At 43.1% G+C, this 26,022-nt stretch overlaps 1 protein-coding gene and 1 long non-coding RNA gene across 2 annotated transcripts in view; both read left to right on the top strand.

The window, feature by feature from the left end:
• CHN2 (chimerin 2) overlaps positions 1-26,022 on the top strand; it is a 340,309-nt gene that overhangs the window by 215,898 nt on the left and 98,389 nt on the right. The gene's annotated exons all lie outside the window — the stretch shown is intronic.
• On the top strand, positions 4-8,953 carry LOC139182610 (uncharacterized). The gene is made up of 2 exons (XR_011566120.1): positions 4-265; positions 365-8,953. It is a non-coding gene; the product is annotated as an uncharacterized lncRNA (long non-coding RNA).

Raw genomic sequence — 26,022 nt, 5'->3', positions numbered from 1 at the left:
AGCCACGCGTGGGACAAAAACAGTCTCTCTGTTTCTAATCTATGCTGAAAACCCGGATGCTTAATTCAATACGTGATTTGCCAGACTGTTGCAGGAGACCAACACACTCCCATCCAAAAAACCTTAGAAATTTTGTGCTAAAAGAGACCTTGGAAATCTGATTTCAGTTCAACTCCCTCATTTTCCAGATGAGGACAGTGAGGTCAAAAATGTCCGATGATTTGCCAGAACTCCTAAGTCAGAGCCAGGACTTCCACTAATAATTGTGAGTTTATTTGAAGTTTGAAAGAAAAAAAAAATCCTTTAAAAAAATTAGTGTTTTATGATGAAAATGGTCACTTGTATTTTTAATTGCCATTTGCAGTGTCACTGGCTCCATCTCCAGTTCTACCCAGCGGGCCAAATACATAGTATTTGTATTTGCTTCTCTTAGGACTTGATGCCCATGTGTGATGCACAGGTCAGTGATCCCTCTTGAAGGTGGTCTTACCTAGATAACAGATTTTATTGACAGATATGGGCGCATTAGCCGTGACGATGGCTATATCTCTAGGAGACTTGGAAAGATACAGTCATCATCACGGCTGATGCCCCCGTCTCTGGCTCTGTCTCTGGGAGGCTTGTCCATTGCCCCAGAGGAGGAGTTGTTGGGCCTCGTCGAGGATGAGACCCTCCCAAATGGGTGATGCTCAAGCTGGTGGCACCGTGGCAGGATGTGGCGAGGAGGGTCTGATTTTCCTCTCCAGTAAGTTGCTGTTTATGTGAAAGACGACGCCGCAGTTTGCTAGCAGATTTTTTGGATGTGTCCCTTCAGGAACCATCTGCTTTGACTGGTCCTATCTGTTTTCCACTGAAACAAAGTGACAGCCAGCCATGCCAGTCAGCCCCCCTGAGCCTGTGCCTAGCTTCTCAGGCGAGCCTGGACTGGGGCAGATAGAAATGAGCAGAGTTGAGCACGGCTCCTTCTGGTGTTTGCTAATCCTTAATTAAACCGGAACAGCCCCCCTCATCCCCTTGTTGTCCAGTGTGAGCAAAAAGCAGAGGAACCTCAGGTTGACTGACCGGGCTTCAGCTTTGGCAACGGGGATGCACAGAAAGCACCCAGGGCAGGAGGAGAGCAGAGGATGGCAGGCGGGCCTGCTGGCAGACAGGGCGTGATCCTAATTGATTTGCTAATTGAACTTTAGAGCCTAGGAGAACCTGCCTCAGAATCACGTCAGTTGAGCAGCTGGCCCATGAAAAAATCATTTGCCATTTTCATTTTATAACTCCAGAGTCTCCAAAGCACCTGTTTATTTTTTGGCGAATAATTGATTTGGGAAATGATAGGGTTCCTGATTGTTTACCTTTCAACAGAAGAGAGAGGACTTGTGTCCCAGCTTTCTGGGAGTTTGTTCCTGTCTAAGCAAAAGCCGTTCCTTAGTCTGTTTGCAAAAATCTGTTCAGAAAGTAATTTAGAATAGAAAATCCAGAAGCCGACTTTCCCAGCCATGACAAATCAGAAGATGAATTGTAAAATAAATCTCTGAAGTGGTGTTTATATTTCTGAATTGGAGAGAAATGCCACCCAAAAGGCAATCTGTTACAACTGCAGACAATGCATTAGAACATTTCCAGGAGAAGAAGTGAATAGGAAGTGACTCTGGTGTATTTGGGATGAGAGTTTAGATCATGGGTATTGGAATTGATATTCGTAGATTTTTGTCGTCCCCCAAGAGGAAAGTTGGGTCACTAGGAACTGATATTTCTAGATGGTAGTCCCATAAGGAAGCTTACATGAAAAAATATATCCTTTCTTGTAGGGCATTTTGTATTTATTTATTAAAATTAAATTTTAGAGAAAATCATCAGATTAACAATTACTTTGAGTGAGCCGCCCAGTACACTTTTACCTTTTTCAGGAAAAGGTAGATAAAGAAAGCATTGAAGGAGGAAGTCCAGACTCAGTGAAAGGTTTGATGGATGGGCAACAGTGGCGCCGATTTCTTGGACGTTAATGGTGCAGTGGTTGACTTTCCTGGAGGACGCTCCCAGCACTGGGTCTGGTCATTTGCTGGGGGTCACTCATTTTGTTAGTGGATTGTGAAGTAACTTCGTACGACTCCATCTGTTTCTTTCTGACCTTATTGACAAGTGGAATTATTAAAAGTCTCAGTCTTGCCAGAAATCCTATTTCCCTTAAGGGCAGGTCAGTGGACTGTTGCCATGGCGGCAGTGACTCAAAAAGAGGTGGCAGAAACTTGAATGGATTGACTGAGAAATGCCCGGGGCACCTGTCTGCTTCAGTAATGGCATGTCTTGAGGGTTTTAATGAGTGAAATGAGTAGGCTTCCTAATATTTCTTAAATTCAGACAGCCCAGCATTTCATTTTCCAGAGTACTTAAACTTCATCTGCCCACATATTTTATTGATCATTTCCTAATGAATCCAGAGATACGTGTAAATCCTAGAATATTAACAATGTTAATTGGCAAAAAGATATTACCTACCCTATCAGATTTGAGTGGTTTCCAGATTTACCTCCTGTCAAGGTGGTTAGCAGTGAACTTGATTTTAATAACTGGAGACGAGGCAGGGAGAGGAGAGGGTGCAAGTGAAAAAACAAAAAAACACTGTGGTGGTTAGCCGACAGGGATCTGTTTCCCTTCTGATTCTTTAATTGATTTTTAAAACATTACTATATGTAAGTGCCACCATTTGGTGCATTTAATTAAAACGGTCATGCCCGGCATCATTTCTTTTATGAAATTAATTTCAGAAATTATTCCATAGATTGCTTGTTTACTGATCTCCGGAACCTGTGCTGTAAACAGTGTAAGAGTAGCAACAGGATTCAACATCAGTTTAGACTTTTGCAGTTGGTAAACAGATTTCACGCATGTGAAATAATTTTCCACTTTATTTTCAGAGCAGCTTTGCCAGGTACATAGGGCAGGAATGATTATCCCCATTTTATTGAAAAAGCCACAATGGCAGGACAAGGAATCAAACCCAGACTTCCTAACTCCAAGTTCAAAGCTTCTTAAATCTATGGAGCAGCTGGACCTCATTCTGTTCTTATTGCCTTAAGCAAAGACCTTTGCTTTTGACCATCCTGAGTCAATTGATGGTAAGAATCTCTTAATATTTACATGTGTTTTTGAAAATACACTGCTATTACTAGCTCTAATAAGTAAATTGTCTTGTAAAGAATTTTATTATTAGTGAAAGTTGCTCAGTCATGTCTGACTCTTTGCAACCCCATGGACTATATAGTCCATGGAATTCTCCAGGCCAGAATTCTGGAGTGGGTAGCCTTTCCCTTCTCCAAGGGATCTTCCCAATCCAGGTCTCCCACATTGCAGGCAGATTCTTTACCAGCTGAGCTACAAGGGAAGCCTTGTAAAGGATACCTGACTGAATCAAATATATGTGACAACCATATTTTCAATGAAAAGTGAAAGTAAAATTGTTAGTCACTCAGTCATGTCTGACCCCATGGACTGTAACCCACCAGGCTCCACTGTCCATGTAATTCTCTAGGCAAGAATACTGGAATAGGTAGCCATTCCCTTCTCCAGGGCATCTTCCTGACCCAGGGATCGAACCCGAGTCTCCCTCATTACAGGCAGATTCTTTACCATCTGAGCCACCAGGGAAACCCCAATATTTTCAGTAACACATGTTTATTAAGTAAAGTTACTTGCTGAGTTAAATTGTATTTATGCTTTACTGGAGAAAAATCATTTGTACTCTTGGTGTAATACAAACACACTATAGAATATAGTTTACCAGTTAATCATTTCCCTAATTTTTATAATAGCAAATGTCAGAAAATGATCTAAATGCTCATCAGTTGGGGATTACTTAGAATGAATTATGGTACACCCATATACAGGACGGAGAGGGCAATGGCACCCCACTCCAGTACTCTTGTCTGGAAAATCCCATGGACGGAGGAGCCTGGTAGGCTGCAGTCCACGGGGTCGCAAAGAGTCGGACACGACTGAAATGACTTAGCAGCAGCAGCAGCATATACAGGAATATCATGCAACCACAGAAAAGAAAGAGGATGTTCTCATATGGATTAATATGAAAGTTATTTACTCAGGGTTATCAAATGCAAAAACAGATATAGTATGCATAGTATGGTTTTATTTACGTAAACCAGGAAAAAAGATTTTACATATTTTTTTTCTAGGAAAATTATAAAATACCCCCCGAAGGATGATGAGCTAGTATGAGGACTGCCAGTGGGGAGTGGGAAGGGGGCGTCTAAGATATAAGGGTGGGAAGGAGACTCCTGCTACTATTTTGTACTCTTTGAATTTTGAACCATGATAAATCCTATTCAGAAAATTAATTAAGAAAATAATGCATTATGTCCTAAATTCACATACATTAAAGCAAAGCCTGAGTTAAACATCCTCCATACTCATCGTGTTACCCCACCCCCACCCCCTGCCCCTGGACCCAGACTGTTTTCCCATCCCTTCTTACCGGTCCCCTTCCCCATCCTGTTAGCTGTTTCTTTTTTTTTTCTTTCATTTCTCTTTTGGATTGTTAGTAAAGAGGCTGTAGTTAGCAGCCTTTCACTGAAGGCTGAAGATGGTAATTATAGCGTAGGACCTAAATCACGAACCAGAGTGTGGCGTGACTATGCCTGGAAATGGGCTGACTATTGCTTCCTCCCGACCTTGCCCCCTGCCCACTACAGAACCCTCAGCGGTGCTCCCCTGGGGCTCTTCCCAGCACCCCCCCATTTTACATGCCTTTTCACCCCACCCCACCCTCCTCAAGCTGCCCCAGGCCAGCTCCCAGATTCCTCCCACTTTCCTAGGCAGCAAGGAAGGCTCTCTGGTTTCTGCTTGTCTTGCTGTGAAACTAGGAGAGTGGCCTTGTCAGGAGTGAAGGACTCTGAGCCCTCACTGTGAGGAGTGGCACATCTCAGGCCACCAAGATGGTGTATCTCCCTCCGTGTTCTCTCTGCGTGGCTCCTGCCGCCCCTGAGCTGCGCCCTGACCCGCTGGGGCATTGTGAGAAACTAGAGCCTGGAGGAGGAGGATACTGGAGACCGCCTCGTGCATCCCCTTTGTTTTATACAAGAGGACACTGAGGCACCCAGCTCCTTGGTCTGGTGTATTTCAGAGACATCTAGAGGTCACAGAGGCTTGGATAGAGAAAAAAGAATGCTTTAAAATAACCTGCCCCTTAGATGTTCTCTTAAAGTTAAGATCTTTGAGGAGCACAAGTCATATGTACAGGACTCCCAAGTGAATGAATGAAAAGTGAAAAATGAATTCATAAGGCAGTCTTAAATGTGTCAGGGCCCAGCAGGAAATAGAAGACAGATTCACTGGGGTTTTGAAGAGAAGCTGATTAACAAGAGATCTTTCTCAAGGACTGGCAATGGCGGGAGCTGCTGAAGGGACTGGAGGAAGGCACTGGGGTTCCTGGAGCCTGATGAGAGCTGGAGAGGAGACTCCCACCAGAGGGGGCTGCCACAGAAGGTGGGGTGTGAGAGGGGCTCCTGTAGCGGGCGATCCTATAAAAACAGAGCTCCCACAGGAGGGCGATAGAGAGAGACCCCTACAATCAAGCCAGGGTGTGAGCCTTGGGTGCTGCGCCACTCAAGAGGCAGGGGGCAGTGGAAGAAATACCTCATCTTCTCTCTCCTCCCGCCCTGCGATCTCCTGCCTGTATCTCTCACTGGACAAGCCCCACTGGAAGCTAGAGGACAAAGGAGCCAGGGATACAGTTAATCAGTTTCCCCACCACAAGCGAAAGCAGGATAGGATTGAATTTGACGCAAGGGATGTGGCAGAGAGTAACCAATACAACTGCAAGTGATGAATAGAATAAAATCTGTGCAAGCAGTGTGTTAACCTTGTTCGAATTCTATTAGAATGTTGGTTCACCAGGTTCAGAAACCATGACTGACATTACTGCAAGTTTGTGAGGTATCCCTTTATGTGGATGGGCTCCACCACTGCACCCTTATGGGAGAGGTCTTGGTCCTGGAGGGTGGAGAGGCTTTGTGACTTTATCGAGGACAGTTGATTCAAGCATGGTGTCACCCATTGCCCTCCCCAAGCTGAGATGCTGCATCCATATGCCAAAGAAAGAGCCTGCATTGTTCACGTATAAGGCATCCTGGGGCTGGAAAAGACGTTCATATGACAGGCTCTGGAAAACCTGTAGAACTGCTCTGCAGGTGGTCCCTTGGAAATATGTAAGTGGCATAACCAGTCTTTTCTCGGGAGAAAGGATAAATGAAGATGAGCATAACTTAGCTAGTAAAAGCGACAGGTGCAGTAATGACTCTGATCACCCATCTTCCTCCTCGCACACACGGCATCATAAAATGGAATGCAATATAATGCTGTAAGGATGAATGGATTTGAACTTGGATTACATTTGTTCATGAAACCAGGTTTTACCAGAGTGTTATTTTAAATCAGAATCTCCTGACAGTGTGAAACTTATCGTGCAGTCTGAAAAAGAGCTGATTTGGCTAGGTCAGTGGTTCTCAAACCAGCTTCAAATTAGAATCACCCTGGGAGCTTTTTTAGAAAAGACCCATGTTAACCCCTCCTGACTTAACTGAATTAAAGCCTCTACTGGTGAAGCTCAAGCCTATTTTTAAGGTTCTCCAGATGATTCTACAGTTCTCAACCCCTGGTTAGATGAAAGGTCAGATGGGGAAGTAAAGGTTATCAGATACTTGGGGAAGCATTTTCTTTTAAGGACACCTGTCCCACTCTCTTTAATGCCTCTTCTTTTTCTGAGACTCTTTTTTGTTCTAATTTAGGCACTGGCATTCTTTCTCACCTCTACCTCTGCATAAAAAGTCCTCCATGTAAAAATTCTTAAGAGTAGACTCTTGCGGTTCTGATTACTCAGTTTGGTTCAAAGGTTTGTGCATTGTTCCTTTTTCCCTGAGTCCTTTCCCTGGGTTATTGGCTAAAATTTGAATGATGGGGAAAATTAAATGTAGAATGATTAAGAGAATTTAATGAAGAAACAAGGAAAAGCCAGTGTCTCTTCTTTAGGTGCTTTGTCTGTGTACTTGGTTGCGTCTGACTCTTTGTGACCCCTGTGGACTGTAGCCCACCAGGCTCCTCTGTCCATTGAATTTTTCAGATGAGAATACTGGAATGGGTTGCCATTTCTCCCTTCAGGGGATCTTACCAACCCAGGGATTGAACCCAAGTCTCCTGTGTCTTCTGCATTGCAGACAGATTCTTTACCCACTGAGCCATCGGGGAAGTCCTCTCTGGGGCTAGGAGGTGGTTTTCTTAAGACAAAGTTTATAGGACAAGGATTCTTTTCTGCCCACTGGGGAGTTTTCAAAGATACCAATGCCTGGGACACACCCCCAGAAAACAGATTTAACTACTTAGGATAAGAGCTGAGCATCTGGAGTTTAGATTCTCTGGGCGATTCTGATACACAGCTAAAGCTGAGAATCTCTGCTGTAGAGGAATAACTAAAATTGAGTTACGTTGTTTGGGTCACTATCTTTTATCAGAGAGTTACTCTTTTTTTTTTTTTCTTTTTACCATCCCCTCGCTATCAGTGGTCTCAAGATACGAGCTTTACAGTAACAAAAAGAAAAGTTATCCTAATACATTCAGTGTGTGTTAGAAGAAGATGGTTCCAACCCTCCTCATTCATCCCCATCCAAAATCTCTCTAGAAAAGAGCTCAATGCAATCCTTGTTGGAATATTGTCTATGCAAATAGTGCCATCTAGTGGCTCAGAAAAGAGTAACATGCTGGCTGCCATCTCAAAAGACCACACTTAAACAGATGTGGGAGTGATGAGCAAGAACAAATTTTTCACAGTGAATCCACTGAATTGACCCCATTTCCTCAGGTTTTGTGGTATAAATCGGGCTATGCAATGGCTAGCGGGTATCTGTTTTGTGGTTCATGCTCATTCTTTGTGTAAGCAGATAGACAGTTCTGCCAGCCTGGGACACTTAGATGTACAAAAAGCCCCAGTGATCTTATTCACTGAGATTCTGGTCTAGAGATGCTAGAAAAAAAATTTTAATTTGTTTATTTTTGGCTGCAGTGGGTGTTCATTGCTTTGTGCAGACTTTCTCTAGTTGCGGCCGTTAGGAGCTGCTCTCTAGTTGCAGTGTGCCGGCTTCTCATTGCAGTGATTTCTCTTGCTGCGGAGCACGGGTTCGAGGTGCACAGGCTTCCGTAGTTGCAGCTCCGGGGCCCTAGGGCGTGGGCTCAGTAGCTGTGGTCCCTGGGCTTAGTTGCTCCACAGCATGGACCAAGGATCAAACCTGTGTCCCCTGCATTGGCAAGCAGATTCCTATCCATTGTGCCACCAGGGAAGTCTAAGATGCTCAAACTTTTTGACCTCAGGGTCCTTTTGTACTTTTTAAATTACCGGGGACCCCAAAGAGTTTTTGTTTATGTGAGTTATATCTGCTGGTACTTCCTGCTTTCAAAAGTAAAACCAATAAAAAAATTTAACTCTTTTCAACATCATGATAGTAAAGTCATTCTGTGTTTGCATAAATAATATATTTTTGTGATGAATAACCCCATTCCCAAAAAGAGGAAATGAGAATATTGTCCTCGTTTCACAATTTGTAAATCTCTTAAATGTCTGGCCTAACAGACAACATCTTGATTCTCACATCTGCTTCTGTGTTCAACTTGTGATTTATATTGCTTTGTCTGAACTATAGGAAGAAGCTCTGGCCTCAGACATATATGTCATTGGCAAAAGGAAGGATTTTTTTAACTTTTTATTTTGTATTGGCATATAGCCAATTAACAATGTTGTCATATACATGTATGCATTCTCCCCCAAATTCCCCTCCTGTCCAGGCTGCCACATAACATTGAGCAAGAATTCCATGTGCTATACAATAGGTCCTTGTTGGTTATCCATTTTAAATATAGCAATGTGTACATTTGGGTTTTTTTACCTCTTTTTTTTTTTTTTTTTTACAATAGAACAAAACAAGTGTAGTTTCTCAAAGGTTACTTGCAATGTCAGTCAGTTGGAACAGGCAATTAATAAAAATAGTTTTGGGCACTCTGAGAGGATCACCCAAACATCAGTGGACCACACTTGGAGAACTGCTGCTCTGGGTAACCACTGGATGGACAAAAACACGCCTTTTAAAGAAGTTTCTATTTGTACATCTCCAGAGAGGTATTTGGGAGGAATGATTGTTCCACTTGTATCCCCTTTGACTATGGGGGTGAAAGCTTCTGTCACCCGGGACTGTTGTCCACCCCGGCAGGGAGACTGCTGAGTTTGCCCTGTTTACAACCTCTGAGTTCTTCCTAGGGGCCTTCCCTGGGGATGGGCAACAGAACTGATGTGGGGGCCTCTGTCACTTGGAAACAGCTTTCCAGGTAATTCTGATGCATATTCCAACAAAGAACCAGCCACCTGCTCTTACTCCTTTCTCTGTACAGATGAGAAACTGAGGCCCACGTCTCAAGGTTACATGGTGACTTTGAGCACTGGTGGGACCAGATGCCACCTTGGGGAATCCCATTATTCTCCTTCCTTGGCCTGGTGCGGGGTGTCACCCTCTTTCTTACTCCTCTGGCCCCTCTCCTTCCACCAGCTGTGCATCCATCTGGTCAGGACTTACCGGTCTCCCCACCTCTACTCCCACAGTGAGGAACCGTCATTTTTTTTTTTTTTTAACTTTACAATATTGTATTGGTTTTGCCATATATCAAAATGAATCTGCCACAGGTGTACATGTGTTCCCCATCCTGAACCCTCCTCCCTCCTCCTTCCCCATACCATCCCTCTGGGTTGTCCCAGTGCACCAGCCCCAAGCATCCAGTATCGTGCATCGAACCTGGACTGGCGACTCATTTCATATATGATATTATACATATTTCAATGCCATTCTCCCAAATAATCCCACCCTCTCCCTCTCCCACAGAGTCCAAAAGACTGTTCTGTACATCAGTGTCTCTTTGGCTGTCTCGTATACAGGGTTATTGTTACCATCTTTCTAAATTCCATATATATGCGTTAGTATACTGTATTGGTGTTTTTCTTTCTGGCTTACTTCACTCTGTATAATAGGCTCCAGGTTCATCCACCTCATTAGAACTGATTCAAATGTATTCTTTTTAATGGCTGAGTAATACTCCATTGTGTATATGCACCACAGCTTTCTTATCCATTCATCTGCTGATGGACATCTAGGTTGCTTCCATGTCCTGGCTATTATAAACAGTGCTGCGATGAGCATTGGGGTACACGTGTCTCTTTCCCTTCTGGTTTCCTCAGTGTGTATGCCCAGCAGTGGGATTGCTGGATCATAAGGCAGTTCTATTTCCAGTTTTTTAAGGAATCTCCACACTGTTCTCCATAGTGAGGAGCCGTCATTTTTGCCACCTAGCACTGTGCACTGTCTTTTGGAAAACCGTGCCCCAAGTCAACTCCCCCCACGCCTGCAAGTCTCAGTTTAGGTGGGTGGTTTAAGGCTGATCCAAGGGGTCACATTTCCATGGCTTCTGTGGTTGGGTCAAGAGTGGGCATGCAACAACTCACATCCCATAAAACCAATAAACTTGCACTGTGAGTTCCTGAAGAAGGCCTTTCTACCTTCTTTCTTCTGAGCTGGAGTCAACAGGAAGTAGAGTCTGGGTGGCTGAAGCCTTCTAACCATCACTTAGAGCCAGAGAAAGTGGAGCCGGGAAGTGAGGCGAAAGAAACTGAGTCCCAACCAAGGGAATGTTTCCGCGGAGTTTAGGTGTCTGCTGTATTTGTAACCAGAAGCACTCTAACTCACACTGCCCCCACCCCCTCCTTCCACACGCTCATTCTGCACTCGCTGCTTGTTGCTTGTTAGTGTTATTGAGAAAGCTCAGACAGTCACACTCAGGGTCCACTTTAATAGAATCATACTCACCATTCTTTCCCACGATGACATTAAATCAGAAAAAGGGGCACCTGGATTACCAGGTGGACATGAGAAATAACCCCCAAACCACCTCTGGGGTTCACCTCTCCTTCTCTTGGCCCCTGGCTCTGAAGAAGTGGATCTGTAGATTTCTTAATAAAGACATGCACTTAAATAAGATTATGGCAATCTGTTAAAGAGTCCTAGTGAACTCTGATGAACCAAATTGTTATCTGCTCATGGCTTTACCAGGAAACCTTTTTTTAACAGAATGGGAAGAAATGTGGCCCCATCTGTAGCATAGGATCTGGCCAAAGGGAGCCTGTATTGAATAGGAGACCTCCCAGGTTATCAGTAATACAGAGGATATGAATTGGAAACCTGCAGACCCTGAAGAAAGAAAGGTTGAAATTCCAGCCTGGAGTCTTTATGAATTAAAAGCTTAGCATACAAGAATGCATAGGATTATTTCTAGACCAACCATGGAGAAAAAGAAGGATTTTTTCCTGGATAATTTCTACTGACATTAATGGAAGTGAGATTGTCAGAGCTACCTCTTAGGTGATTTGTGTCTGTTACCTCTGAAACAGGCTGCAGAACTGGCATTCCTCATTCCTCAACAATGAAATGTCTGGCTGGGTTTTATGACAACAGTTTATAAATGCCCTCATTGGTTTTGTCTCTCTTTACACATAATCACTTTGAAGTTTCCACAAAGTTAATAATTCACTTTGTACCTAGTCCCCATTTATGGAGCTAATGGTGTCTAACCATCAGAAGAATGAAGTTTACAAATACAGCTTTTATGGCTCTCATGTGATTCAGTGACTTAAAACAATTATTAAGGAGTCAAATGGCTGTCTTATGTAACAGATTCTTCCTTAATACTCAAATTGAAAGTAGAAATAAGATACAGAAAGATCCCCAACATCCTTTAACAGAATAGGGCTAGTTATAATTTATCACAGTTTATATAAATCCCATGTAAAACAATTCATGATATAAAATAATTCTAATACTTGTAATCTTGAATGATTGTAGGAAATTTATACTTACCAGAAAAGAACTTTGAATTTATCAAGCATAGCATAAATTTTAATCCATTCTAGAGCTATATGATTTCATTCAGCTTCATAACAGTCTTTAAGTTTTGAGTTCCTATGCTTTATCAATAAAAAAGAAAAAATATGTATATATATATAAACCCCTAGTTGGGGAGGCCCAGGGATAGCCTCTAGGTCATAGCACTAGTAACTATTAATTAGAACCTGGGTTGGCTGACTTCAAGGCTGCTGTCCTGTCTAGTCTACACACTGACAAGGTAAATTATCTTGCTTTGTGTCTAATTTGAAAACTGCTAAACAAAGCACTATATTGGGAATTGTTTCCCTCTTTAGATACCAGTCCTCCTGTCTCTCTGTGGTGTGATTCTAATCATCAGCTGCTCTGGACTAATTTGTTCTTAGGAAGAAATATGTCTGGCTAAGAGAGTTCCTTAAGAAGACAAGTGTTCATTACAGACAAATATGCCTACCTCTGTGATTTCTGAATGAAAATCCCTCTGTGTCTCTTTAGCCTGAAGCTCTATAAATTTTAAAATGATTCGGCAATGTTGTCAAGCTCAATATGTGGACCTCCCCTAAATCCCATAGTGACAAGTATGAAATGCATGCTTCAGTAGCAAGCCAGCATCTCACACCTTCCAGCTGTGATGGAATAAATTGGAATGAGAGGAACTGAAGGCAGAGTTACCCTCATGGATGTGAGGAAGTACTGCCTGACCCCGTCCCCCCAGCTTTGAAGCACTGCCTGAACTGTGGGGTTGTAAAATGAGATACATAGAGTTTTTAATTTACTGGATTCTTTCTTCCTCCAGTAAATTAAGTGTAAAAATCAACCAGGTAACAAGAAAAGGAAGAAACACTAGCATTTATTGAGCTTCTATCATGTACAAGGTGCTGGAGAGGGTGTTTTGGGTTTCTGCCCTCATAATGGCTCCAGGCAGGAAGAACTGGGGCGATTGAAGTAACTTATTCATGACCACAGGCTTCCTAGGTGGCGCTAGTGGTAAAAAACCCACCTGCCAATGCAGGAGATGTAAGAGACCCTGGTTCAATCTCTGGGTTGAGAAGATCTCCTGGAGGAGGGCATGGCAGCCCACTCCAGTACTTCTGCCTGGAGAATCCCATGGACAGAGGGGCCTGGTGGGCTACAGTCCATAGGGTCACAAAGAGTCAGTCACAGCTGAAGTGACTTGACACGCACGCACGCATGTATTCATGACTACTCAGCTGGTGTGTGAGCCAGAACCCAACCCTTGGCTGTCTTGATGTGGAAGCCCCTTCAAGAGCTCCCTGCTACCTGAAAGTGAACTCAGGGGTGGTACACAGCACCTGTGATGATTTTGTCCCCTTAGCCAGTCAGCCTGCACACATGTCTGCCCTCATCTACTTCATCTTCCCAGCCTGGTCCATGAGGTGAGCACATGTGAACCATTAACATGTCCTGAGCACACCAGCTGACGTCATGCCCCTCAGCCTTTACTGAGTTTCCTCCAACTTTCTACAGTGCCACCTTACTCAGCCAGCCCCCGACCCTGACCCAGGGAACTCCACCTATCTTTGTGGATCAAGCTCAGGCATTTTCCTACTTACAAAGTCTCTTTCCATACCTCACCCAAGCCTTCTAGGACATGCTTTCCTTTGGCCACCTCACTATCACTTAGATATGACTCTGAATGCACTTAGTGTGCTGCACTGAAGAGTTTGCTTGTTTATTCATCCTTAATTATCTATAATCAATAACAAATAAATATTCACTGACCACCTAATCTGTCAAACACTGTTCTTCTCAAGGCTGACAAATCACAATTACAATGCCTAGCTCAGGATCACAAATGACATGAGCACAGTAAGTGAGCCCCTGGGTCTTTGCTTAAAAAAAAAAAAAAAAAAAAAAAACTAAGGGAGAGGCTCTTGCTTCTCTGGAGTTGTTTTGTGTGTGTGTGTGTGTGGTGGGTGCGGGGTGGGTCAAGACGGACGGGTCATGGTGGAGAGTTCTGACAGAATGTGGTCCACTGGAGAGGCGAATGGCAAACCACTTCAGTATTCTTGCCTTGAGAACCCCATGAACAGTATGAAAAGGCAAAAACATAGGACACTGAAAGATGAACTCCCCAGGTCAGTAGGTGCCCAATATGCTACTGGAGATTAGTGGAGAAATAACTCCAGAAAGAATGAAAAGATGGAGCCAAAGCAAAAACAACACCCAGTTTTGGATGTGACTGGTGATAGAAGGAAGGTCCGATGCTGTGAAGAGCAATATTGCATAGGAACCTGGAATGTTAGGTCCATGAATCAAGGCAAATTGGAAGTGGTCAAACAGGAGATGGCAAGAGTGAACATCGACATTTTAGGAATCAGTGAACTAAAATGGACTGGAGAATGGGTGAATTTAACTCAGATGACCATTGTATCTACTACTGTGGGCAAGAATCCCTTAGAAGAAATGGAATAGCAATCATAGTCAACCAAAGAGTCTGAAATGCAGTACTTGGATACAATCTCAAAAACGACAGAATGATCTCTGTTTGTTTCCAAGGCAAACCATTCAATATCACAGTAATCCAAGTCTATGCTCCGACCAGTAATTCTGAAGAAGCTGAAGTTGAACAGTTCTATGAAGACCTACAAGACCTTCTAGAACTATCACCCAAAGAAAATGTCCTTTTCATTATAGGGGACTGGAATGTAAAAGTAGGAAGTCAAGAAACACCTGGAGTAACAGGCAAATCTGACCTTGGAGTACAGAATGAAGCAAGGCAAGGACTAATAGAGTTTTGCCAAGAGAAATGCACTGGTCATAGCAAACACCCTCTTCCAACAACACAAGAGAAGACTGTACACATGGACATCACCAGATGGTCAATACTGAAATCAGATTGATTATATTCTTTGCAGCCAAATATGGAGAAGTTCTATACAGTCAGCAAAAATAAGACCAGGAGCTGACTGTTGTTCAGATCATGAACTCCTTATTGCCAAATTCAGACTTAAATTGAAGAATGTAGGGAAAACCACTAGACCATTCAGGTATGACCTAAATCAAATCCCTTATGATTATACAGTAGAAGTGACAAATAGATTTAAGGGATTAGATCTGATAGAGTGCCTGATGAACTATGGACGGAGGTTCATGACATTGTACAGGAGACAGGTATCAAGACCATCCCCAGAAAAAGAAATGCAAAAAAGCAAAATGGCTGTCTGCGGAAGCCTTACAAATAGCTCTGAAAAGAAGAGGAGTGAAAGGCAAAGGAGAAAAGGAAAGATATACCCATTTGAATGCAAGTTCCAAAGAATAGCAAGGAGAGATAAGAAAGCCTTCCCCAGTGATCAGTGCAAAGAAATAGAGGAAAAAAACAGAATGGGAAAGACTAGAGATCTCTTCAAGAAAATTAGAGATACCAAGGGAACATTTCATGCAAAGATGGGCACAATAAAGGACAGAAATGGTATGGATCTAACAGAAGCAGAAGATGTTAAGAAGAGGTGGCAAGAATACACAGAAGAACTGTACAAAAAAGATCTTCACGACCCAGATAATCATGATGGTGTAATCACTCACCTAGAGCCAGATATCCTGGAATGTGAAGTCAAGTGGACCTTAGGAAGCATCACTATGAACAAAGCTAGTGGAGGTGATGGAATTCCAGTTGAGCTATTTCAAATTCTGAAAGATGATGCTGTGAAAGTGCTGCACTCAATATGCCAGCAGATTTGGAAAACTCAGCAGTGGCCACAGGACTGGAAAAGGTCAGTTTTCATTCCAATCCCCAAAAAAGGCATTGCCAAAGAATGCTCAAACTACCACACAATTGGACTCATCTTTCATGCTAGTAAAGTAATGCTCAAAATTCTCCAAGCCAGGCTTCAACAGTACGTGAACTGTGAACTTCCAGATGTTCAAGCTGGTTTTAGAAAAGGCAGACGAACCAGAGATCAAATTGCCAACATCTGCTGGATTATCAAAAAAGCAAGAGAGTTCCAGAAAAACGTCTACTTCTGTTTTATCAACTATGCCAAAGCCTTTGACTGTGTGGATCACAGCAGACTGTGGAAATTCTTAAAGAGATGCGAATACCATACCACCTGACCTGCCTCTTAAGAAATTTGTATGCAGATCAGGAAGCAACAGTTAGAACCGGACTTGAAACAACAGATTGGTTCCAAATCAGGAAAGGAGTATGTCAAGGCTGTATATTGTCACCCTGCTTATTTAACTTATATGCAGAGTACATCATGAGAAACGCTGGACTGGATGAAGCACAAGCTGAAATTGAGATTTCTGGGAGAAATATCAATAACCTCAGATATGCAGATGACACCACACTTATGGGAGAAAGCAAAGAACTAAAGAGCCTCTTGATGAAAGTGAAAGAGGAGAGTGAAAAAGTGAAATATTCAGAAAACGAAGATCATGGCATTTGGTCCCATCACTTCATGGCAAATAGATGGGGAAACAGTGGAAACAGTGTCAGACTATTTTTTTGGGCTCCAAAATCACTGCAGATGGTGACTGCAGCCATGAAATTAAAAGACGCTTACTCCTTGGAAGAAAAGTTATGAACAACCTAGACAGCATATTAAATGCAGAGACATTACTTTGCCAACAAAGGTCCATCTAGTCAAAGCTATGGTTTTTCCAGTAGTTATGTATGGATGTGAGAGCTGGACTATAAAGAAAGCTGAGTGCCAAAGAATTGATGCTTTTGAACTGTGATGTTGGAGAAGACTCTTGAGAGTCCCTTGGACTGCAAGGAGATCCAACCAGTCCATCCTAAAGGAGATCAGTCCTGAATATTCATTGGAAGGACTGTAGTTGAAGCTGAAACTCCAGTACTTTGGCCAGCTGATGCAAAGAGCTGACTCATTTGAAAAAACCCTGATGCTGGGAAAGATCGAAGGTGGGAAGAGAAGGGGATGACAGAGGCTGAGATGGCTGGATGGCATCACCGACTGAATGGACGTGAGTTTGAGTGATCACGGGGTGATGGACAGGGAGGCCTGGTGTGCTCCAGTCCTTGGAGTCGCAAAGAGTCGGACATTACTGAATGACTGAACTGACCTGGGGGGGCGGGTGCAAGGGCATGCTGTGCAGCATATGGGATCTTAGTTCCTCAACCAGAGCTCAAACCCTTGCTCTCCCTGCATTGGAAGCATGGAGTCTTAACTACTGGACCATCAGAGAAATCCCAAGACTCTTACTCTCTTAAGTGGATCTCTTGAGCAGCTCCAGCCTTGGTTTATGAGCTGATACACTTCCCTTTCTTTTTGTTCTAGTGCTGGTTTGGGTAGAATTTCTGTTTTATACAGTCAAAAGAGTTTTAATGGAATCACAAGGCAAGAGGCCCATGCCTGGTAGAAAAGGATCTTCCAGAAAAGGGAGATGTGTGGGCAAAACCTGGTAACAGGGTTGCAAACAGCAGGCTCCCAGGAGACAAGAGGGTCAGGGAGGGGAGGGGAGGCTGCTGAGACGGGTGAGCTGGAAAAGGGCCATGGGGCTTCCAGAGATACAAGCTTTAGAAAGGTGAGTTGATGCCAGCACAGAAGGTGGACTGGATGGAGGGAGACGAGGGCAGTGTAGGAGGCAGACGCGGTAACACTTGCGTCTACGTTTTCAGTTTCAGAAGCCATGTTTTTGTTTAGTCGCTATGTCATGTCCATGTTTGCAACCTCACTGAACTGTAGCCCGCCAGGCTCCTCTGTCCATGGGATTTCCCAGGTAAGAATACTGGAGCGGGTTGCCATTTCCATCTCCAGGGGATCTTCCTGACCCACAGATCAAACCTGCGTCTCCTGCATCTCCTGCATTGCCATTGGATCCTTTATGGCTGAGCCACCGGGAAAGCCCTCCCAGAAGCCAATAGCTGTTGGCAAACTTTTTAAAGTTCACCGTTTCCATTTTTTAAGTGATGACACTATTACTAAAGCTAGTTATCATCCTACTCTTCCCAGTTACAGAAAGTGCAAGTTTGGTGAGTGATTTTTCACAAGGTTTTCAATGTTGGGATGCAAGGGGAAGACTAGAAGCCCAGTGCTGCCCTTCTGTGCAGGAACTGGATCCCACTGAGCTGCATCAGCCCAGAGGGCTAATCTGTCCAGGACATGACCTTCTCTTCCCCAAAGCCCTCTCTCAAGGTCCTTTAAAGAGACACTCAGAATAAGTGCCTGTTAAATTAATGTGTTTGTATTCTTCCCTCATCCCCTCCCACACCAATAAAGGAAGCAATCAAATGCCTACCTTTCTTAAAAAAGCTGTGGCCTTGAAAAATAATCAATGTTGAATTTGGTGAGAAAATAAAAATACTCATTAACTTGGACTTCACAAATCCTAACCTCTAACATCTACAAAAAAATTTACCTACTAATTAAATAGTTTAGAGGATATTAAAATGTAAATGCTTATTATTTAAGAGAGCAAAGGTTTTCTTCCAATTTGATGAGTGTGTAACAGCTCAGAATGGGATAGTAAGAGGTCAGCAATGTTTTGGCTGCTAATCACATTTTCTCTAGTCCAGTGTTTCTCAAATTTTAGCATACATGAGAATAGTCTGGAATGTTTGTTTACACAGATTTTAAGACCCCCTCCATCACTGATGATGCGGTAGGTATGGGCTGAGGTCTGGCTTCCCAGAAAATGCAGAAACTGCTGATCCAGGGACCACACTTTGGAACCACAGATCTAGTCAGTAGAGTGTGTGTGTGAGTGCTAAATGGTTTCAGTCGTGTCTGACTCTGCGACCCTATGGACTGTAGCCCACCAGGCTCCTCTGTCCATGGGATTCTCCAGGCAAGAATACTGGAAAGGGTTGTCATGCCCTCCTCCAGGGGATCTTCCCGACCTAGGGATTGAACCATGTCTCTTTCATCTCCTGCATTGGCAGGTGGGTTCTTCACCACTAGCACCACCTGGGAAGCCCAGGCAGTGGAGTAGGACTGTTATTAATTGTATAAGCTTACTCTGCTGCTGCTGCTGCTAAGTCGCTTCAGTTTGGTAAGTAATATATATAATCATTATATATTACATATAGAACAGATATTCTTGATTGTATCTATTATTTATCAACTATTATTTTCCATAGTTTCAGAATTAATAATATATACAAATATTATATGTTGCTATATATAGTACATTAATATAATAATATAATTAATAATATATTAATATATAACAATATATTATTATATATTGTTGTTTTTTTTCTTTTTTTAAATTTTAATTTTAATTTTATTTTATTTAACTTTACAATATTGCATTGGTTTTGCCATATATCAAAATGAATCTGCCCCAGGTATACATGTGTTCCCCATCCTGAACCCTCCTCCCTCCTCCCTCCCCATACCATCCCTCTGGGTCCTCCCAGTGCACCAGCTCCAAGCATCCAGTATTGTGCATCGAACCTGGACTGGCGACTCATTTCATATATGATATTATATATATTTCAATGCCATTCTCCCAAATCATCCCACCCTCTCCCTCTCCCACAGAGTCCAAAAGACTGTTCTATACATCAGTGTATATATTGTTATTTATATATAATACACAAATATTATATGAAGAATATATTAACAATATAGACTACAATATATGAAGAGTACATTTCTATATTATGTATCACATATATATTTATGTATTATATATTACACACATATAATTATATCTATTATTAATAAACTATTAATATTTTCCCCTAGTTCCAGAGTTGCCTTATATAACTATCATGTATATTACATTATTCTGTTATAAATGCTAGTATATACAATATATATTATGTATAATATAAATTGTGTATTATGTGTTAATATCTTTATATAGTAGATATAATGTAATTATTGCGTATTATAATATGTACTGAGAGTATAACTGGGCTTCCCAGGTGGTGCAGTGGTAAAGAGTCTGCCTGCCAATGCAGGAGATGCAGGAGGTGCAGGTTGGATCCCTGGGTCAGGAAGATCCCCTGGAGGAGGAAATGGCAACCCACCCCAGTATTCTTGCCTGGAACATTCCACGGACAAAGGAGCCTGGCATGTTACAGTCCACGGGGTCCAAAAGATTGGACACAGCTGAGCAGCTGAACACACACGTGTATAATTGTGTGTGTGTGTGTGTGTATAAAATTCCCAGCATTTTTATACCTACTTTCCTAGAATATAATCAAACTGCATCTCAGGTGTTCTCTGAATAGTCAGTGCCTTATTTCCCACAAAGCTGATTCTCAACAGAGGCAAGGACTGTCAAACTCTCCTCGGGGCTCTCCCGAGCCCTCCTTTTCTGCCTTGTCCCCACCCCGTATGTCTCACCTGCACCTTTTTAGAGCCCGGCTGTGTGCTGCTGCGCCTTGTTTCAGGCTGGTCTCCCCTGCTAGTTAGGAGCCACTCATGATCCAGGTCAATGTCTTACTCCATTTTGTGCTCTCACAGGACTGACAGCCAAGGGACTTGTTCTTAAAAGATGATCAATGTTTGCTGAGAGGTGAAAGGAAGCAAGCAAGGAAGGATAGAAGGAAGGAATTTTCCAAGTTGGCCATTTGTCTGTGAAACATCCTTACTGTAACTTTCAAAACTAGGGAAGATCCACTAGGTAGAAAACCTAGGAATTGTTTAGGTTAAACCATATGAAACTGTTGATATTTGAGTTTTAGCCACAAGAAGGGCAGTTTCATGTGGCTCAAACTAATATCTATTTAATAAGAGTGCTTTTGAACCATGGTAAATATAAGACAGTAAGATGCTGGTGGACTGAAGACCTGAATTCTGAAGAGCCGCACAGGATAATATCGGAGTAATAATACAGGTTTGGCACTAGGTGGCAGGTTTTTTTAATTTTCTAAGTGATAACTATTACTCCACTTGTGTGTGTGTATGTGTATGTGTGTGTTTGTGAATGTAAAAAGGATATTCAGGGGCAGACACTTTGAGGGTTTGCTGGTTACTTGTTAGCTAGCTAGTTTGAAATAAGCACCCCTGTTCTCTAGCCAGCCCCATGTTCTGAACCTACCACCAGATTAACACTCAATATAGGAGAGCAGATGGATACTGTATCTTTCTTGTACTTTCAGCAAAGGTCAGCTGGGTTCCTTTCTCTTGCACAGGAATCATTCTGCCACAGCCAAGTCTGTACTGCTGGGCTGTTCAGGAGATCCTCTGTCCGTTCAAGGGCAGACCCCTTGCCTTCCTGCTTTGAGGCTATTTTACTGCCTCTGAGACAGGTCACCAGAGAGAAGAAGGCTCTGGAAGGACGTGAAAATCAAAGTACAGCTGGTAATAGGTTTTGTGCACAGAGGAAGTTGAAGCTGTCGGTTTCAAATAACTGAGCTTCATGTCGTCATGCTTCTGTCACCCTAACCACACAGAAGAGCAGTGACTTTGGGGACACCAGAAGCTCCTAATGACCATGCCTTCTGCAGCTTTATTTCCTCCAAAGTGGAGGGTGGTCCAGTGACTTACTTTGGCAGAGACATTTTCGCTCAGAAGATGAACCGAAAAATCAGAAATAACTGTGGAAAAAGCTCAGAGAGGTGTATGGTTAGCATACATGGTTAGCATGTATGCAAGCACCTACGAAGGCAGGTACTTGCCTGTGCAAGTGAAGCACTTGGAAGGTGCTGGAGAAGGTCACCGAGGGGGTCTGATTCCCGGCCCCTGGTTTGTATGAGAGCAGTCCTGGTCCTTACCATGGCTGCGTTAAAAAGAACACAGATCCTTGAAAATCAGCCAGCATTCTGATCTTTTCTTTCGGGGGGATGACCTAAAGGACTTTGGGAAAGTCAACAGCTTTTACAATTAAAACGCTGTCAGAGAGGCAGAACACAGAACTTGCAGTCAAATTTTCGGTGACTGTTAACATGGTGACTACTCAACAGAGATGAATATTTACTCCACATGTGGACATAAAATTCCTCACTGTGACAGAAAAATGTGTAGAGTTCTCCTTTGAAATATCTATACTCAATTTTAAAAAATTTTAATTGGAGGATAATTGCTTTACAATGTTGTATTGGTTTCTAACATACAATAACATGAATCAGCCAGTAAAGAATCTCAGATGATAAAGAATCTAAATAAATAAACACACACACACACACATATATATATATATACCCTCCCTCTTGAGCCTCCATCTCCACTGCACCCCCATCCCAGGCCTCTAGGTCATCACAGAGCTCCAGGCTGGGCTCTGTGTTATTTAGCAGCTTCCCACTAGCTATCTCTTTTACACAAGGCAATGGCACCCCACTCCAGTACTCTTGCCTGGAAAATCCCATGGAGGGAGGAGCCTAGAAGGCTGCAATCCATGGGGTCGCTGAGGGTTGGACACAACTGAGCGACTTCACTTTCACTTTTCACTTTCATGCATTGGAGAAGACAATGGCAACCCACTCCGGTGTTCTTGCCTGGAGAATCCCAGGGACGGGGGAGCCTGGTGGGCTGCCGTCTATGGGGTCACACAGAGTCGGACACGACTGAAGCGACTTAGCAGCAGCAGCAGCAGTTAAATTTTAAGTCAGCAAGTATTAAAGGTCAAAGTTCATATACTATCTGTAGTAGTTTCCCAAGTGAGGGATTTTTAAGTGTTTTTCTCTTTGAGGGATATGTTTTGTTTTATTTTAAGCATGATTTTAACCCTTGCTGTTATTGATCCATTTTTAAAAGAATGATGGAGGTGCAGTTGAGAGCAGGGGCTGGGGAACCACACTGCCCTCTGGTCAGCTCTGTGGCCTGGGGCACATCATTTATCATCTTTCAGCCTGAGGGTCTTCTTAAGTAACCCAGTGTCGGTGAAGTATATTGTGGGACAGCAGCTGCCACCTGCCAGGTGAGCTATGAATTCCAGCCACTGGTATACTGCTGGTTTAGAAAGCAGTTCCAGAACCTTAGTAAAATATGGAGTTTTACTTTGAAGTAAAAGTTGCTCAGTCATGTCTCTTTGTGACCCCATGGACTATACAGTCCATGGAATTCTCCAGGCCAGAATACTGGAGTGGGTAGCCTTTCCCTTCTCCAGGGGATCTTTCCAACCCAGGGATCGAACTGGAGTCCTTTAGTGAGTAATATTTCCTATGTGGTTCAGATCAAATTTTAAAGTCATTTCCATGTCTAATAGCCCATCTCTCTGGCTGTTGCTATAATAGGACTGTCTCTTCATTTCTAGAGGAATAGCCTCAGCTGATTTTCCTCCAATAATTAAAAAAAAAAATACCAAGAGGGACATAAAGTTACTGATGTTTTCTTTCTTTTTTACATGTATTTATTTATTTGGCTGTGCCAGTTCTTAGTTAAAGCTTGAGGAACCTTCAGTCTTCGTTGTGGCATGGGGAATCTCTAGTTGCAGCATGTGGGATCTAGTTCCCTGATCAGGAATCAAACCCGGGCCCCCTGCATTGAGAGCATAGTGTCTTAGCCCCTGGACTACTAGAGAAGTCCTCTGATGTTTTCAAAAAGGAATATTTATTTAGAAAAACCAAACACATAGCAAATTGCTTGCTTTATAAACATAAACCCCTGGGAATCATATATGTTTCTATGAGATGTTAAGGCTATCATTACCTGTGGTCAAGTCATGTTTGTATTTTACAAAGATAAACAGGTTTCTTTTGTGCAGTACTTCTCAGTGGGGTCATATAAGAATCTCCATGAGGAATTAGGGATGAGTGGTTCCCACTGTATTTGTCCATCGAACCCTTTCAGTGCTGAGCATCCCTTCAGATTGATGTTCTGAGAACACACGTGGAAAAAGTGGGACCAAAGGAAATGGAAAATAGAGGGAAGGTTTCCTCGTTCAAGGATCTGCTTTGTAACTTGCACTGTTATGGTTCTTTTTGTATATTTTTATACTTATATGATTTTTATATATTTTATATATTTGCCTTGTTAATTCCACTTCCTCCTTCAGTCCGCTCCAGGCCATGTTCTTGACTGTGCCTGTCCATATGAGGCCCTAGCATAAACATAACGGAAAAGACCTTGGGACTGAACTAAGAACTCCAAGGGAACGCCTATGTTCTCTGAATCACAGGACTTCACAGGACTCACAGTGGAGAGAAGAGGGCAGTGACACTGGCATTGATTTCATGCTTATTAGATATCACTTCAGGGATGGCCCCACTGTAAGAGTTATCTCACTTGATAATTGACTGGTGCTTGATGGCTCAGTGGGTAAAGATTCTGCCTGCAATGCAGGAGATACAGGAGATGTGGGTTCAGTCCTTGGGTTGAGAAGATCCCCTGGAGGAGGGCATGACAACTCTCTCCAGTATTCTTGTCTGGAGAATCCGATGGACAGAGGAGCCTGGTGGGCTACAGTCCAAAGGGTTGCAAAGAGTCAGACATGACTGACCATGTTACTTAGCTTAGCTTATAATGTACCGCCCACTTCCCCAGCCCTGAGTGGGCTACTGGCAGAAGCCTTCTGCTGAAGAAAGGGGCTTTGGCCCAAAGCCACATCTTCCTTATTAGAAGCAGTCCACATCCAATGACCAGGTAACACAGAGGCATAAAATCTCAGCTCATTGCCCCAGTTCAGGACAACTGTCAGGACCAGCCGTGCTTCAGAACTCCCTGGGTTGGCTGAGGCCTTTGTCAAGATTGCATCATAGCAGCCACATCTCCCCTGCCCAGTCCTGCTTCCTTTCCTTCTCCGTAGGCATTGATTCTGAGAGTGCCCCCTAATAAACTTCCTGCACCTTGTGCTCACCTTGGAGTCTGCTTCTCAGGGAACTTGACCCATGATAATCTCACAGGGAGTATGAAATCTCCGGCTACAGACTAGAGGTGGATAGTAACCACTCTATCTTCTTTTTAACTTCCGTCTCAAGCTTCCATGCTGCCTAATAGTGGTATCTTAGTCTTTGTCAGTTCAGGGATTCCCCTTCCCTCTTCTTCTGAGTTACACCCTTCCCATGGGACTTCAGGAGTTACCACCTCTCTGTGCCAGCATCCATGAGACACTGTGTTCTATCCGCTCCCTGCTTTCTGGTCCATACCCCATTTGCAGCTACCTGCTTCTTGGCTCAACCCCCAGGTCTCTCCCTCTGGCCCCTTCTCAGTGCGGGTCCTTGTGTCTGCTGCATGGGAGAGGCCATTCTCTCACCTCTCACCCATGCTCAGCTACTTTGAGATACCATGAAACTGCTGAATCTTCTGTTGCAGACATAATTTCCTTACTTCAAAAAGAAAAAGTGCCATGTGGTTAACGTTCCATTGCTTAGCACTAAAGGTTCTGTTCAAAGTAAACCATTTAGAGTTGTGCAGAATGTCCTGAAGAAGCAATTATTTTTTGGTGTCCTTGGCTGTAAAAAGGCCATCACATATGTTCTCCTTCTGCAGGAATAGATTTTAAATTAGCTCCATGCAGTCGCCCATGTTCTGTTAACATGTATCTATTGAGCATCTTCCATTTGCTGGATGTTCTTTGAGACTCTGAGGACACAGTAGTAAACAAACACAGGAAAGGCCTATGGTTTCAGAGGGTTTAGAATCTGCCTCCCTGGGCTTTCTTGGCAGGCATTTGGTCCCCACTAAGCCAAGACTTCTTCAGAAGTGATTTCAACATTGAGGGTGACCAGTAAGATGGCGTTTGTCCCTGTTTCCAGTGTCATGGTTTTGTGGGATCTCACACTCCATGGCCCCCTCCCAAGGGGACATCAATGCTCCCTCTGCTCACTTGATTGTCACAACTGATGTCTCTGTAAGGAGTCAGTGGCTTACACAGAATATCTCCGTGAACTGGTAGTACACAGGCCACATCTGGCTGACAGACGTGTTTTGACTGGTTTCCACATTGTTTTTAAAAAGTTCTAACTTTGGAGATTTTATAAACAAACTCACATTTCTGTTTTCTTTTTTAAAAATTCAGAATATCTAGTAGTTTGAGGTTTACAGCCTCACCAGGCTTCTCTGTCCATGGGATTCTCCAGGCAAGAATACTTGAATAGGTTGCCGTTTCCTCTTCCAAAGGATCCTTCCTACCCAGGGATCAAACCTGCATCTCCTGCATTGGCAGGTGAATTCTTTACTACTTGAGCCACCTGGGAAACCCCTCATGTAGCAATAAACCTAGAAAGTTAGAAGCC

Source organism: Bos indicus, chromosome 4 (genome assembly GCF_029378745.1).
Source record: "Bos indicus isolate NIAB-ARS_2022 breed Sahiwal x Tharparkar chromosome 4, NIAB-ARS_B.indTharparkar_mat_pri_1.0, whole genome shotgun sequence".
Classification (NCBI taxonomy): domain Eukaryota; kingdom Metazoa; phylum Chordata; class Mammalia; order Artiodactyla; family Bovidae; genus Bos; species Bos indicus.
This window is presented reverse-complemented; position numbering and strand designations above follow the sequence as displayed.